The 18,143-nt window shown below is 38.4% G+C and overlaps 1 protein-coding gene across 2 annotated transcripts in view; it reads right to left on the bottom strand.

Annotated features, from left to right (window-relative positions):
- Nucleotides 1-18,143, bottom strand: part of GMDS (GDP-mannose 4,6-dehydratase) — a 432,191-nt gene that overhangs the window by 239,122 nt on the left and 174,926 nt on the right. The gene's annotated exons all lie outside the window — the stretch shown is intronic.

The following is an 18,143-nucleotide window of genomic DNA, read 5'->3' as shown; positions in this document are numbered from 1 at the left end:
CCCGTAAAAAGTTATGTCTTTATTTCAGAGCAGGCCATCGTCGCTCTTGGGGGACCCTGAAGTTAAGCAAGGGTGCTATGGCTTCCACGCCCAAACCCTGAACTGGAAATGCCATCAGGCAGAGTGGCAGCTCTCCCACAGGCAGAAATGATACGTCAGGAGGTTGCACAAAAGCTGTTGCTGAGAGCAAACCCCACTCTGGGACAAACCCTGGGCATGTTGCTAATTTTCACTTAAAATGAAAAAGGCACCAAGGCACAGAAACAGACACTATGTTTACTGAGAAAATCACTTGAACACAGGAAACAACCGGTATAATTATAGCAGCTTTTTTGAAATGCACATACATTTCAATGAATATTCCCCTTTTTCTAAGGTTGCCACTGAAACTGAATCCCACTTTTGCATTCTTTCCATGTGGGAATAATGTTTCTCTAGTGTAATTAATACTTAAATTAAATAAAAATAAATATGCAGCTGTAGACCCAGAGAACTCAGTTTTCTGGCAAGATAAATTGGTGCAGTTTCACCGAAGCCAGATTACTTAAGTTTACAAAGAAGAATCGAAACCTAAATATTCAACCATCAAGGCGTCCAACTGCCACAAAAATTTTGCATACGAAAATGCGAAAGAAAACATTTGGAAAGTGATTAAACATAAGAAACCAGAGCGTCTAGATAGAATGTCCATTTACCACTGTTCAACTTGTCATGCTCGCTACTGTTTTAATATCAGTATTTTTAAGAACACTTCTTCCTTTGTGGACTCCTGAAATTCATTGTTATCCTGTTTTTGTGATATTTCCCATTTAAGTTAGTTTACACTTCCTCTAGGAACAGAAGAGGCAGTCAGATCACCTGCTGTTCTGAGATGCCTACAATACTTGAGCACAATGGGGTGAAACCAGGACAGAAAGTTAGCCCAATTCTGAATTTCCTGGCTTTGTATTTTTAGTGGAACCTTTCGCGTAATTTTAATATCCCCATAGGTAGCTGTGCATGCTCCCAGATACACACACATGCACATACGCACACTCTGTACATGTTCAGGAAGAAAGCTGTAAATTCTAGCATTAAAAGTTTGGATTACGTGTGCCAGTGTTGGTTTTGAATGCACAATGGTGCAGTTTCATGAAACACCTTCAGATTAATTACATATGGTAATTTTTTTCCTAATAGGGTTGCTCCCTGTGCAGAGGATAGACTTGCTCTGAGAGCAGAGACTACTGTCTTGTGAGAAATGAAGTAGGCAGGGGTCCTACGGAACCTGAACCTCAGGAAAGATAAAGAACTACAGAAATAGGAATGATGGATTCACAGTTCAGTCTGACTGATGGTGCTAGGCAAAAATGAATAATATCCTAGCTGCTTCTGAAAATTCTTAAAAGGTGCTTAGAAAGCCACTTAAATCAACTTATTTTAGTCACTGCCGCATATTCCTCTGTGTGCTTGACTACTGAGCACTCAGATGCAAACAGAGGGGAGTTTCATTCTGAATATCAACCAATCGATCAATGCAGGCATATTTTTCATGCCTTAGTTTCTCATGCAAAAATGGGGATAAAATGCCAACATTTTACAGGAATTTGAGAACGCTAAGTATCTTGATATTTGTGAAACAGTGAGAGAGAAGCACCCTGGAAGAGTCAAAAGGGATGAAATTATTCTCAGTGCAAGGCTTGAAGAGTGGCCTTGAAAGGAGCACAAAACAAGTCTGCTGTCAAAGAACTTTCTTGCTCTCTGACCTCAGAGATTGAACACCTAGTCATTCAGGTCAGGACTCTCTATCCTGTGCAAGGAAAGAGGAAGAGGGAGCCTCTGGGGATAAAAACCAAAAGTGCAAACAAGAGCTTTACTAGAACACATAGGCACAAGTATGAGTTAAGTTCGTGAAGACACCCTTCGTTCAGTCATTACACAATTTTTGAGCTAATCAAGTTTGCAATATGTCTTTTTCCCCCTTCATAGTTTTCAGGATGTATTCATATTCACCTCATTTCTTATGCCCACACTAATGTCTTTGGATGGTGAGGACGACTGCAACGTCTGTGTCCAGAGAGCACAGCCTTCTTACATTTCCCGCTGCAGTCTAGAACCCACTTTCAAAACAGGACAAAACTGAACTTTAAATATTTTCCCAATGCACACTGAGGAATTCGTGCCTCAAAGGGCAGTTTATCAAGGGGCTTGAGAAGCAGGGAGGGAAATCACTGAAATTTAACCCTGAACCCCACGTGAACCCAGGGATTGGGACTGCATATTTTCCACCGTCCTGCCATCTGCTGCTTCACTGCACATGGTAATCTTTGGCAACCCCACTGAGAGCTGCCTGGGCTATGGCTCTGCTCAGACAGGGTGTAGAAAGAAAAGACACTGAGAATGTCATGGCTGGCTGACCAGACTGCTGAGATCAGAGAGATTATGCCTCATTTGCTCACCAAGCCCTGCCAAAAGCAACACCATTTAACTGCAGGTACTCAAAACCCAACCCGCATGTTTAAAGGAATTCTAGGCTTAAAAAGAGGACCATTCATAATGTGCATTTGTTGGGGATACTGTAGCTATCACCTTTTGGCAATTATTCATGAGAGTTTTAAAAGAAAGTTTACAGTGCCCAGTGTTGCAGGTACAAGTGATATCTGGCAGAAAGTATCACACCTGAGTTACAGGACCTACAGACCTGGAAGATGACTCAAGGCAGGAGTAACCAAAAGGGACCTAATAGCCCAGCGAACAGAGATAAACAGAGAAAAAACATAGCTGTTATTTTAAAACAGCTACACTCTGTTTATCTCCCGGCTGTGAAATGCTGCACAGTATGGGAGTGTGAGGGTTTGGTACTTATATGCATAACCCTCATATGTCATCTCATGACAAGGGACCTCCCTTGAGCCGGAGCCAAATCTACATTTGTTCCCCAGAGCACCCCCGTGGGCTCTGAATGCAGCAGGCAAAGAATCAGCTCTCAAACTCTGACTTCCTTTGACCATGCTCTTCTGGATAAGGGCCCCAACCCGCCCCCCAGTGATAAAGTACCAAATGTTTACCTATGGAATTTACTATTTCAAAATGATGACTGTAAAATCTAAGGAATATTTCAGAATTGTCTTAGAGCTGCTACGGGATTTTTTCGAAGGGTGGTATAACTGCAAGAAAATTACTGTAGTATACAGACTTACTGTAGGATTTGGAATCAAATCACGCTGACACCAACTGCCTGTTATTAACGTATCTCCCTCATCCTCTCTGCTTCTGCCAGAAGTACTAGAAATGAAGATGTAGATGTATACGTGTCTACAACAACATCCTGCCCTATTTCTTCACTCAGATACTGATCTTGGAAATGACAGTGTCTTCTCTCATATCTGCCCAGAAAAACAAAGGCCCTTCAGTAAGATAAGCTTCTCCATGGGCTGCAGAACTGTGGTTGGCAGATGTCAGGGTTGACAAATGTTCTTCTAATTGCAAACGGACACTATGAAATTGTCCTCGGACATGGAATAGACAGTCGCTGTCACCCTTTCTTCTTCCCTGCTGCTCTACTGCCTCCGCTCTGTCTGCCTCACAGGGAGATTGGAAAAGAGACAGAAAAAGCCACGTTAAGAGAGGAGGAACAGGCATCTTTTTCCCAGCTCCAGCTGTGTTGGAGCCAACAGACTCTGTTGTTTTGATGATTCCAGGACCCTCGCATCTCATTTCATCCCTGCTTGACAGAAGTGCACAGCAGAGGTGGGAACGGCCTGCAAACTTAACGGAGAGAGCTTCTGAAATCCTTAAGCTGTTCCCTCCTAGAAATGGCCCTTCTCTTTGAGAGCGGGAGTCAAACAGCCTCCACCCCAACCTCTCGTTCATGGGTTGCGCACCCAGGTAACCCTCGCGGCTGCAAGGGAGTTTTGCTAGTACTGAGATTTGTAAACAAAAGGCAAGGCAGAAGCAACGTGTTAAAATCGGTAAAGCAAAGAGATCAAACATACTTTCCCTGGTATTTTCCTTTTGATATGAATGCATAGCTTGAAAAGAGTATGTTTGAAGTAAAAAGCTACCCAGCAACATGCTCAGTTTAAACCGCTTCTTTGCTGCTAATCTCTGCTGAATCACAGCTCCCCACTCCTGATCTCCTTCTTGACTCATAACCTCAGTGACAGTCACGGAGCCTGGTAAAGCCACTTCACAAAATGTACTAAATGAAGCAACTTTTAATAATAAGAAGGACTGGCAGGTAGCCATGTTAGAGGAGGAAAGACCTAGTAGGAATGTCCTGCAGCATAAAAGTCTCTGTTGTTCTCATTACTGCAAAGGAAGAAAATCTCTTTAAATGCTTTTGATTCAAATGATAATTTGACAGAAACGACGGACAAGACAAATGGCTGTAAAACAAGGCAATTGGATTTCCTACTGCTACAATATCTTACTTGGCTCCCATGACACAATTTCTCTGTTATTCTGCCTTGCCATGGTAAAGTAAACTTACAGGCTACCCAGAAAACAGATGAGTGTAATCAGTCCGTTATAAATTATATCCCTTCACTCAAGGAAAGCAAATAACTTTGCCAGCTCTATAATAACTGTTTCTAATACTTCGTTTAGTCTTTAAATTGTTTATAAAACACTTCAAGAGAGGTCAAGATGAGAGGGCAACAATAATTGGAGATTAAGGAGATTCTCTAAGTATTTTGCGCCTGTGAGTAAACACTTTGGCAATTGTTATGATACAAGATAGAATCACTAAAAAAAAAAAAATCAGCTTATTTATGATTTTCTTGAACACACATGTTATTTCATCTGAGAGAGTCCTCATCTTTTCCACAGCTATTTCAATTCAAATTTAAGCAGCGTAGAGTTGCCTGGTATCATGTGATGGGCAAATAACAATAGATTTAACCTGGTTTCCTAAGGAAGAAACCTAAAGGAACAATGAGCTGAGGGTAAGTAAACTTCTTGTGAAGTTTTCTCCAAGTCTCCTGAGGAAGCAGGGGCTTTCTTTCCTTCTCAGAGACACATGCGTTAAAGCCCAAAGTGTCAGGAATGGATGAAGCTGAGCCCGAAGGACAGGGATGTGAATTTGCATGCAGGACTGGTGTCTTTGGGTGTGGTTTCATAAAGAAGTTTCAAACAAAAGGGGCCATCGTGTCCTTTTGCAGTCTCTGCGGCATGGTTCTGCCCACTCTGGTTTTTGTCCTTCTGATGCCTGTGCACAGTGCTAGCAGTGGTGATGGCACTGTTCTGGGAAAGGGAACTGTATAAACTGCAAAACCATCTCTTGAGCTGCTGAGCATTGCAACTGTGCAGATACCTAATGAAGCTGAACTGCAACACATCAATTAAGACCAATCAATATCATCCACACTTTGGAAGTACACATAGATAACGTTCTATTAAATCTTTAAACCCTCAACCCATTGGTTTCTTTTAAAATAGTTAAAATGTAGCACAGCAGAAAAAAATGCTTCTTAGTCATATTTCTGTATAGCCCAGAAGATGTTGTTAAAGAAACCACTTGTGTCCCCTAACATCTCACCTGTCAATTAAAAAGAAAACCCAGAACAAATTGCTGAAAAAGAAAAAGCAATCAAATTCTGAGTAATTATACAGAAATAATAAACTTAAACATGAGAAAAATATTTGCTGAGGGATTTAAAAAGCAGCCAGCACTACAGGCATATCAGCTTACTAAAATGAAGTTAAATTCTTAAGTTATTCTCAAGAGTTTAATGGAATTCAGTAAACAGTATTTTATTCATGACAAAGTACTCTCTTCACCTGTTTTATATGATAAGGTTATAAAAATACAGGTTCAAGATTCAGATTTTATATCATCTCTCTTCCCCCCTTTTTTTTTAAGACCCATGTTTCCTTGATCGTCTCAAAGGCATAATGTGATGTGGCTCTAGACACAAACAAGCTCTCTCCAAACTACTTCAGCCTAATACCAAATCAATAGAGATTATTCCCAGAGTTTATTTTAATCCCAGTAAAATCATTCTCCTTGAACCCACATATTCCTTGGTACTACAGGTTAGTCAAACACTGCAGGACTGTAAAGTGCAAATGTCAGCCAGGGGTATACTACAACCAAATAAGGCAGCTTATCCAAGCAAAGTGAAGTGCACAATATAACTAAGCATTGCCAAATTATGAAAAAGCTATTTGTCTTCCAGAATCAAACTGAACTAAAAGTTGTTTTAACTGCTTTTTCTTTTTTTCCCCCTAAAATCGAAACTGAACCACAACTGTTACCCAAACCAAAGTCTTTGTTGAACCTAATCCAGAACTGAACCAAGAAAATGTCTGATTATTGGATAAGAATAACTGTTTAAAAGAAAATTTCCCAGATGAAGTTCCCTTATCACGTAACTTTACATTTCAAAATTTTCTATTTTTCAGCTGGAACTGATTCAGAAATACCAAGGCAAATAAATAATTATTGATCTGACCAAACTGAACTGACTTGAGTCAGAGTCAAAGAAAAATCACATCCGAACCATTTACTGGTTCTTTATGCTGTTTTTTAATTATTGGTATTTTTCAAGCATCACAAGCCCATGTTCTTGTACTAGAGGAAACACAATTTTTCTTTCATTTTTAAATGAATTATATTAAACTTAGCAGTTTTTCCCACAAACATTATTTTAGAGTAAAAGGGAAATGAGGCTTAGCAAACATTTCCAGGTAGCTGCCGCCTACATTATTGCATAGTTGACTTAGTTCTGCTTTTAGAAGTAGGGAATTATCAGGTCTTCTTAAAACTATTAACATTATGCTTCTGTCTTGAAAGCCTTCCGTAAAGTGCTCACCTTTTCAATAAGTATGCCTCCTAGTGCTTTGAAAAATCTGAATTCTCTTGTCAATAAATAGCAGGTATGAAAATCTGATCAAGGCAACTGAGCTATTTTTCACTTACTGGTAATAACTTTCCTTTTAAAATCAATAGAACCAGACTTAGAGTCAGAGCCTGTAAACATCAAGATGCCTCTGTAAGCAGTTGTAGGATCATGGCTATAATACTCTGTGTAATAAAAGGCAGAAACATTCAAAAAGAACTTACTGCATCATGTGGCTGCAGAAGCATTTCTTTCCAGATAGGCTACAGAATAATAAAAGGCATTTCCCTTTATCCATTGAGGATTAATGTTCTAATTTTTTCCCCTCTTAGTACTCTAGAGGAAAAACATATTTTAAAATAAGTGTTAAATCTTTCAGACTTTTTTTTATTCAATACCAAGCCTTTTGTATTAAATGTTAAACTACCTGGTTTTGGCCAGTAGAAACAGCATTAAGTTTGAATAAACCCTCATGTACATTATCAATTTGGACAATTTTGATTTATTCTGCTTTTACAGCAAATTTTACTGAACATACTAATTCTTTCATCAGACTGTCATGTACAGGCAGCCATTTTCAAGCATCATCCACATACTCACACACATGCATAATTTTGGAAAAAATGAATGAACATTCCCTCATGACTCTGTGGGTTTCTTCATGGGTGTTGATGCCTGGTTATCATTGTCTATAAATGTGACGGTAAACCAGATGATATCACCACACCACCAAACCCACAAGGAACCTGTAGAACTGAAGCGACAGGAGACACTTAACTTACTTGCAAGTAGACCAAAGTTGTGCAATAACTGCAACACACTAATGAACTCAAACCCAGAATTGCTTCATCCCATGATTTCAAAACAAAGAGCTTATTTTTCCTTTAAGTGCAGTTTAAGATTATGCTGCTTTTCTTAAGAAAAGCATCATTATGAGACACACGTAAAAATTTAATAGTGACCTGTTATTTATTGGTTACTTTTCTGACACTATTTTGGCAATAGAGCTTGGATTCACCAGCCCGACAAAAACTGCTGCCAGTTCTTTAGTAACACCAGCACTTTCAGAACTAGGCAGCAAAGGTAGCATTTGCCTGCTGTTGTTACATGAAATCATGCTTTCAAGTTCCCAGTCTGAGTTACTGTTACACCAATCTTGCTCTGTTTTTCTTAAATGTTGCATGGTCTGTGGGGATTATTAAATATGCTAAAAATAAAAGAATTGTATATGTGCTACACTTCTTTTTGTGCCAAACTCAGACAGGTTTAAAGAAAAATGCCGAGTTTACTAGTTAATGGGCTCATTCACAGTAGCATCCCCACCTGACGATGCAAACAAAACACAAGCTAGCTGGAGTCCATGGCATATGGTTTAAATAAACTGACATGCGTCTATGAGAACATTCAAACTCATTAGAAAGCAGAGTATCTAAAACTTGAGGAGCACTGCAAAAAGAAACCATGAACCAGAACACAGCAAGGACTATGATGCTACACCATGCTGAGCTGAAGTCAGGGACACTCTCCTAAATGTAGGAACAAGGGCATTTCTACAAGGACACACTAAATATAGAGGAGACCCACACAGCCACCTTCTAGCCCAGATGCATGACAAGCACATACAATTTTTCACCAAAAGTCAGATGATTCACATCACTACCTGGAAATTGCAGCATATCTGGACAGGTTATGGCCCAGGACACGCAGCGGCACACCATTCTGCTACTCAGAGAAGGAGAAGTGCGTACACCGCCTAGTTTTAGACCTTATGGAGGGCAGATTTTCAATGACAGGTGCATGCAATATTTATGCAAGCAAATAGCATGGAAAAAAAGGAGTATATGCAAACTCAAATGCCTGGTATGGTCACAGGATTGACTTTGCTCAAGAGTCAATGGCACTTTAGCATAAATATTTAAAATTAAATATATCACTGGTACCATCCCTAACCAACAAAGTGCTTAAGACCAGGGATAATTTTCAGTTTACTCAATTTTCAATCATTACATAAAATTTGGGAAGTTTAAGGACTGTTTCCAGTCTTTGAAGGTGCATAATGTCTCCCCTTATCTTGAAGTGCAATAATGGTAACAAAAGATCGTCTCTCTTTTTTTTTTTTTTTTTTTTTTCTTCCCAGTATGCAGCAAATAGAAACTCAGTGTAAGAGAGAGTGCATAGCATACCAGGCAACTCAAGTATCCCTAATAGATGCACACAGCCTGCCAATGACTCAGAATATGGGCATGAGGCGGGGCTGAGAAAAGAAAGGTGTCAGCAAGAAAACACAAAGAAGATTTATAACTATGAAAGCAACTGTTTCATAAATTTTAAAAAAGAAATGCAAAGTAAAATGTTTCTGCATGTTACTGTTGTTTTCCTCATGTCATCTGGATTTGGTTTAAATCCAAAACGAGCTCTGAATTTTCCAGATTCACATTGCCTAGACTTAGGATTACTATAGGATTTTATTTTAAAGTTTCTGGCAAATATTCTCAATCCACCTATTGATGGATATTGATGCAATGAATGAACACCTTAAATCTCTCTTAATGTAAGGTTTTTAATATAAATGAGGAAAAAAAGGATGTAAACTGTAGGTCTGAGTTGCTTTGCTGGACAATTCTTTTACTACTTGTATCTCTATTCCCATTTAATGTCGTGAAATCAAGTTTTCGCCATCAAAAATCCACCAGCATTCCTGCAGCATTTCTATAGCAGTGGTTCTCAAACTCATGTCCTAGGGCAAAAATTAAGAGAAAGTAGAGAAAACATGATACTGTATTCTCTCTGTTGGCTTGGTTTTAATTTGTTTTCCCATACCAAAAAGCAACCCTGAAGGGTTTTTCATGGGAAACCTTCTGACTATGACCCACAACCCTTTGTTTTAACAGCTATCATTCTATAGGGGTGAGATACAATACAGATCAAAATATGCAACTGATATTGCAACATCTAAATAGCATGTGGTATCAGGTTTAATTACAATAAATACTTGTAAACTGTTTGAGAATACTTGTGCTTTCGGACATAGCTTTCATTTGCCGATTGGTGCCTAACAATTAAGTAGAACATAAAATAAAATTTTAAGTGTCTGTGAAAGGCAATCGTTGAAAAGAAAATATTTTAGCATGGTTGGCAAAGTTGTGCATACATCAACAGTGTGGGAAACACATAATCGATAGTATATATTGCCCTAAGTCCTTGTAACAGAGGTTAAAATCTGCTAAAAAAAAAAAATAATACTTGCAGTTAGATGAACAATACTCACATAAATCAGCAGTCCATCTCGCTGTTGAGATTTTCAGTTATTTCAAAGTGACACAGGTTACATTTATAAACATAAAGCTTTCATGCGCCCCCCCAAAAGTACATACGGCATATAATGGTCTGAAATCAAACTATACATGCAATGTTTGTCTCTGTGTTTTTGCTTTGTATTTTTAAATACACCTTTCTGGGAGCTTTCAGTAAAGATTTAGTGCAATCAAAGCAGAAAAAAATATTGTTTAAACCAAGCTCTGACCAAACGCACTAACCTTCTCTCTGACCTCAGATAAAGTAGCTTACCTTCCTATGACACTGCTATAAAATCCTACTATATGATGAATCTTATCAGAGGTGACATCTGATTACATTGCATTTCTCGTTTATTTGTTTTTAATGAATTCTGAAGACTTTATTGAGGAATAATCAGTTGACATTTCCTTCTGCAATGTTTTTTGAACGACTAATGCTGGAATAGTTTTATTGTGAATTAGTTCCTCTTGCTCAGTTTCCCATATCTTAGATAACTGAGTGGGTTAATTTCAAATAACCTTCTCAGAACAACATGCACTTTTAATGGCTCTACTTTTAATTTTTTTTTTTAATTTTGCAAGACTAAGTAGGGTTCTAATGAGAGGGAATTGTCAACCTTTGGGAGAGCTATTTTAAGGAAAACAGCATGCACACTGCTGAGAAAATGTTGCAGATACTAAGGTAGGCATGGTAAGTGTGGCAGTCACTGCATACATACAATCTGTGTGTATGAAGCTGCTTTCAAGTTTCTGCACCTAGTAGATGATGCCCAAAATTTGAAGGTTGCAGAATAAGGCCTACAAAGTCTCACATACTTAGTAACAGCTCTGCAGTGATACCCAGCACTCTGAAGATAAGCTGTAATCAATTTCTAATGATTGTTATACTCCCAGGGGAACACTGGCATCACTGATGTTGGATTACATACTAGGAAGTAGACAGAGCAGAATTACACTAGTATATATCACATGAGAAATGTATATATTCGAGAGAATTTATGTGAACAATCATAGTAAGACACAAGTCTTCAGAACTTTAGGATATAATTAGTACAATAACAATGAATAAAATACTAAACATTCGTTACTTATAGAATATCAACAATGTAAGATAGATTAATTTATACAACAAACTTCTTGCAATAATGATGTGACCTTTGCTCTTTGTGTGATTTTTTTTCCTTTCTTGCCTCTATTTCAGAAAGACATTGTTTAAATTTGAGGGGAAAATGCAGGAGGATATCTTAATGAATCACGATGGAATGAAATAATCACGTAGATACAACTGCAAGAAAAAAAAAGGGCTCAAGTGACAAAACCCAGAAATACAGAAGTGGTTGACTGTGGCTGAGTCTCCACATTTGGGGAAACTGTATCCTGCAGTACGCTCTCCTGTCCTACACTCTAGGTACACCTGAGCTGTGACTTAACCGTGCATTCAAAGGAGGTGTTATTCCCCAGCTAAAGTGGTTTACTTCAGAAAGGATCTCACGTGCAGCAGCTTGGACTGAATTCCAACAGAGCCCTGGTCTGGGAGAGTGTTGGGCTGGGGTGTGTCTTTCATGCATGGTCTCTTACCCATCAGCTGCTGGGATCTGAGATGACAACTCGTTTTCTATACCATCTCCTATACTCTTCCCCAATGTTCCAGCAAGGTCTTTTCCAACCTTAAAGGTTCTATGATGCTATGATCTTCTCGTTTATACATATGCAAAAAAGCAGAATGGTCACCTTTCCCATTGTGTTTTGCCCGGGGATAAATGAGTGTAACAAAGGGAAAAAAAATGGGAAATAGGCACCTAAAACACATTCTTTCTAAAGACCTGGCAACAAGTTTGTGTATTAATGAAACCATAAGAACACTACAGGTGAGATTTATGCTTTGACCACTCCATTTCCCATTGCTGACTTCCACATCTTTCATAACATTTTATTTCAAAGTTTTGGGCTGATATTTCATTAGAAAAAAAAAAAAAATCTGCAAATACTTAGTTTAAGAAACTAACATTGATATCTCCTAATATAACTTGAGAAAAGTTAAGAATTATGTAGTAATGTTTTCTAAATTTAGTAGTTTTGACATTTTGTAAATTGTATGGATGCTCTGCTCTTTTTTTTTTTTTTTTTTTTTTTTTTTAGATTAAAAAATAGTTGAAATCAATCATGGAAAACAGCAAAACCTGTAAGCTACTTTCTTCTCAACACAGTGTAAGCCACAAGGGAGCACATGATTTAATGACAAAAAGATGCATCTGATAAGATAATAACTTGCTCAAGGAGAGATCTGGGTTGCAAATGCAGCTGTTCCAAAAATCTAAAGCCACAGGCAAGAAAATACTTAGGTTTTGTATGAGCTATATCCATAACTACTTAGATAAACTGGTGATAGACCCCAGAAAAGTGCATCAGATGATAGAGAAGTATAGAACTAGGGCTACTTCGAGATTGAACAGGAAAAAAAGAGATGGTAAGGATTCCCACAAACAATTGTTGCCAAGACAATCAAAAAGATTTCAGTAATTAGACCATTCAACACAGCATCTTCCTTCACCAGTAACTGACTTGAGAAAAATATCTCTTTACATCCTTATTCAGTTCATGTACATGATTGTTTCGTTCCCATATGTGACAAGTTCCATGGCACTGACCCAGACTACCTGGATGCCCAAAGCTAAGGGCATGCAGAAATGTTCTCAGCCTTCAGTTCTTATTTCAGAAGTCTGGAACTGCTTTTAAAACACAAGCTTACAGAGGGAATCCCACTTGTATTTTGGTGTGATTGCACTGCCTTCACATCTCAGTACTGGCTAGTACTAGGAAAGTGACACTAGAAGTTAAAGATTAAGATGACTTATTAGCAACGTAAAAATTAGACTAAAATCTCCATATGTTGTGATGTGGTCTGATCAGTACTAATTAACCAGCATCAGCAGGATTACCTCAATTCACTTATTTTGTAATGTCAGAGCTGTTTCAAGGGGAAAACACATGTACTTAAGTAAAATAGCAGAGAGGTATTACCTGGCAATTCTCTATTATTACAGTCAATATTACTGCAAATCCATCTGTACAAGTAGACCCTAATGCCCACATTTATCCCCGCTGACGTTTGACTGCATGTGTAGATAAGAAAACACCTGCATGGATCACTTAGCAGGATCAGTCTCCCAGCAGAGAGAAAAAGCCAGTAAGAATGCATGTCTTCAGGACACTGCATGCTTTCTCTGTTGAAACATGCAAAGTAAAAAGCATGAAATGATCTTGGCTGCTCTATAGCACACAAATGTCTGAGTAACTCTTTTTACATTGGCCATGGTACCTTGCCATCGAGTTTTCAATATGCTGGGCAGACAATTCCTGATGATTCTGGCCAGCCTGCATTCTTCTCATCCATCAAGGAGTCAGCAAGGCACAAGCAATACTCTGCTGACTTTTGCTATTCAGATATACTCGTGGGTCAGGAGATTTTGTATTAAATGAGAGGCATAGCTCCGCACCGAATATTTTACACATTTATGTCTTTCACAGGCCTAAACTTACAAGAAGAGCACTAGCAAAAGCCCTTAGTATTTCCAATGGTACCAGGCTCACCAAGCACAGAAAGTGTGTAAGGAGACTACCAATTAGTCTCCTTAACCAAAGAAATGAGAAAGGGAAATCTGGCAGATCTTGGCTACATCTCTTTATAGTAGATGCAGAAGAGCAGCTGTTACAGTAGGGATTGTAGGGATTTCTTGTGAAAGCCGCTAGCAGATGTCACCATCTGCTTCTGCCTTCTCTATGAAATAGAGGCGAAAGGGAGACTGAAAGCTTGTTAAAAAAAAAGGTAACAACAAAAAGCAAATTCAAAAGACACGCGAATTTATTTACAGTGAGTAGGGGAACATCCTACCCCCTACCCCCTGGCAAACCTGTGATCCAGATGCACAATAAAAACAAAAAACACTCTCTGTTCTCTTTAAATCATAATTTCTTTTCATTTTAGTCTTACTACATGTACTTTGACAACATTCAGCCTGCAATCTAACACCTAGCCATTTCCTCCCTGGCTGAAAGAGATCACAGAAATGAGCAGTTGTATCCTTTCCCTCTGGCTATACAGCAATGGTCTGATGACAACTGCTTTACCAGGGTTGGTATCAGACAAACAAAAATTCCCTACTGAATGATCTACACAATGATGTCATGTGTGGAGGCAAAAGTATTTATTACTTAGGGGAAAAAAACCCAAACCAACAACAAAAACTAAACAAAACTTCTGTTGCATTGTGTCAGGAACCATGCTGTACATGTTTGTACATCTTGGCAGATAAAGATCAGATGAGGCAAGCAATGAAGTGGTTAACCAAATCAGAAAGTTATCTCGTAAACCTGAGAAAACCTCTTACACAGAACTGAGGAGGGGAAAAAAAAAAAGTAAGGGCTTGTCTGGGAAGAAACAAATGACACTGTCAACAGGTAGGTTGCTTTCTCACTCAGAAAAGAAGGTATTAGTGAGATCCAGAGCCCAACAAAAGAACAGGAATCTTTCCAATGGTTTAAAAAAGGCTTGGATCAAGCCCCAGCGTTCCTGAAAACCAGACTTGCTAATTGCCTCACTTTTCTACTGTCAAAACCATTGAACAGAAATACCTTTCCAATATTGCTATAGGGCAGATGTCTCCATGCTGGTGATACCGGGAGCCATGTTCAACCACCACCAGCAACCTGGTAGCCCCCACCTCCCCCATTTGTCCCATAATGTTCTGTTGAAAAAAATAATTTAAAAAAAAAAAAAAAGAAAATGCAGCACTCTGGAAAAGTTTTTTAGGTTTTCTTTTGTTTGTTTTTGGAAACAGAGGCCACCTTGTAGCTTACTACTACTGTAGAAAACACTGTGCTTTTCAGCCAGTGTCATATTTGCACAATAAATAAGCTTCAGAAATGGAAGACCCCATTCTCCTTTGGCATTGCCATAAATCAGGAAACACTTGGGCTAGACCTGGATAAAACTGATGAAAGTAACTGAAGAAATCAGATTTAGCAAGGTATACTGCTAATACAGGTCTTTACCCCACAGCAAGGAAATTTTACTTCTCTTACATTACCAGACCATTACTGGAAGTACTATGCCAGACCCTCAGCTGGCATAAATCAACATGACCCTATTCACTTTGGTGCAGCTGTGTGGATTTATGTGAGCTGAAAAGCATGTACTGGTCAAAAAGTGACTATCTTGTCTTATAAAACTTTAAAAGTGAATAAAAAATGAAAGACAGTACATATAATATAAAGAAAAAAAATAGGGAGGAAAGTACTACAGGAAGCACAAAGTAGATGTGTATTTTATTAAGATTACTCTAAAATAGCCACTCATTTTACTCCATATGAGATTTTAAATAATATTCTCTGTGGTTACATACACGTGTATCTCAAGTACGGACACAAGTACTTGTGCAAATTAATAATGCTGTACTATTCCCAAATTAAGATGTAAGGCTCATACAGTGGGTTCAACCAACCTTGAATTTATCACTGGTGTTTTTTGTAAAGTCACTGTGGCTACCAGAACATGAAACATCAGACTTAAAAGCAAGCCCACACAGCAAACTGAAGTGTTCAGATTTGCAGTATGGTGTCACATCTTAAGAACTACTCCTGTTACCATCTTTCTCTTGTAGAGCATGATAAAAGTAGAAAAACAAACGACCTTCTCAAAGGCAGCACTTCTCTCAAGCCCTGGTAATTTCAAGAAATAGGAAACCTCTCATATTAGACTTAAGCGGTCTTTACCCTTCTGAACTCTGTGTAGACTTCCCTATTATTATACAGGCTACATGAGATTAACTACTGGTGCTCCTTTTTGAGTTTAAACCGGGAAGGATAAGTAGAAGAATTGGTATTCTGAAATAAGAGGTGTATATTCCTAAATTCCTCTCTCAGGGAATCAGCTCTTGATATTAGACAGTTCTCATTTTCACTAGGCTCGCGTATAGCTGCCCCAGCAGTATAATATCTGAACACTATACGTAGAGAGATCACAAAACAAATTCTTTACAATTCTCTGTTCAATTCAGCCTCAGTGACCAGCTGCTAACAGCCACTTGGCAGACAACTGCAATTCATCATCCTTCACCATGAGTACTGGTACTTCAAACACAAGTACTTCTGTATTTGATCACAGTCCACAACACAGGCTGCCAGGTACCAAAGATGCATTCTGTTCATCCTTACCATTGTCTTACAGTTTAACATACCTCATGGATCCCTGCCTACAAGAAATACTAGGATTTGCCTCTTCACAGTCTTTCCCTATAAATACATTCACTGTAGGAAGCTTACAGAAATTTTCAGAAGTATGCTTAACACTTCAGAGATGGGGAAAAAATAGGCACCGTCTGCTGGGACAGATCAAGTCTGCACCTCAGCAAGTGGCACTGCCACAACCTTCTGCTCTCCACTGATTCTTGGGCATTATGTTTTGTGTGGGCAAGATGCACTTAGTATCACCATCAATGGGATGTTGGTTTTGATCAATTCAGTGTAAGACTAAACCAACTGGAGTAATGGTATGTGACATCATGTATATGTGGTATCTCTAAAATATGTATCCCAATCTCTGAAATCAAGAGAATGAAAAACCCCCAAAAAACCATAAGGCATTTTAAAACTTCCATGTATATTACTGTCTCTGCATAGGCATTAGAAATCCCAGTTAAATCCTCTTTCCCTTCCAAATGCCTTTACAGTCTTCAAAAACATCAGGAAAGTGATGAATGGCTATTAAGAAACAAGCTCAAAACTACTTTTCTTCCATTTTCTTCTCTGTATAAATTTTCAAACTTTCTCCCATAAAAACACTAAGCAAACGGCACCAGGCTGCAGTTACAGTTGCTTTCATGGCATGTACTCCTGCCAAGGCGAACGGAGCCAACCGAAACCATTTCTAAGACAAGATTCCTGTTCATGGTATAAGGGGCTTAAAACTGTACCCAGTACATACACATATCCACAAGTACAGCCTGGGACTTCAAAGCACAGATTTGGGTTTCTCTACAGAGACACTAAAAGTGTTGAAGAGACTTCAGACTGGAAGCTCCATTGCAGCAGTGTCAAAGCTGGAACAAATGTCAGAGGGATCAAAACAGCAATGAACCCTGAAGTTTTCCTCTTTCTACATGGCACAGGCCTATAGAGAAGCAGCACAAATGGTAAATGCGTTCCTATAATTTCCATCTCATCTTGTAGCTCCTTAGTGTTACTAGAAATCATGCCAAGTTAATATTTGTCATTGCATATTCCTTCATTCTTTAAGTTGGTCAGAATATTTTAATTGCATAACGAGAACTCAGAGCAATTTGGACATCAGTTTACAGCGCACCAGGAATATATCACAGTGAACTGTTTAAAAGAAAGCAAAGTATTAGGGCTTCTAAATGAAACAATATCTAGTGAATTTGGTTCTCTTAATTTTCAACTTGCGCTGTCATCTGCTCCAGTGAAGTGATGCACCAACTTTTACCACCAAGTATTTGATGCACCACTTAGTGTCAATGCTGCCTTCCCAGTGTAAAATGAGACTTCACAGCTGTGACTCCCACAGATTGAAATCAATATTTAAATCCTATTGTCATCAACTCCTTTTCTCTCTTTTTTTTTTTTTTTTTTTAAAGCAGAGTTGCAATTGTGGTCTATTTTATATTTGTAAGTATGATTAAAATTATTATATTTTGTGTCAGGCTATAATTTATATAATTGCATTCCTGTAAAACTTGCATTTATTTTTCATTTAGAAACAGACCACAATAAAAGGCTTCTGCACTGAGAATTCAGTTTTCTGTGCTAATTTAAAGTTTAATTTTAGAGCATTTTCTACAGTCACAGTATTTTAAGGGCATTGTATAAGAGACTTTTAATCAACTGTGGACTCTTACTCAAACTAAATACCATTATTAATTGTTCATAAAGTATTGCAAGAGGAAAAGGGATGACTAAGTGGAATTGAAGCTGCATTGCTCTTAAGAATTAAACAGAAAGGCATTATAAA

Source organism: Balearica regulorum, chromosome 2 (genome assembly GCF_011004875.1).
Source record: "Balearica regulorum gibbericeps isolate bBalReg1 chromosome 2, bBalReg1.pri, whole genome shotgun sequence".
NCBI lineage: Eukaryota > Metazoa > Chordata > Aves > Gruiformes > Gruidae > Balearica > Balearica regulorum.
The sequence above is the reverse complement of the archived record's forward strand: the minus strand, read 5'-3'. Positions and strand labels throughout refer to the sequence as shown.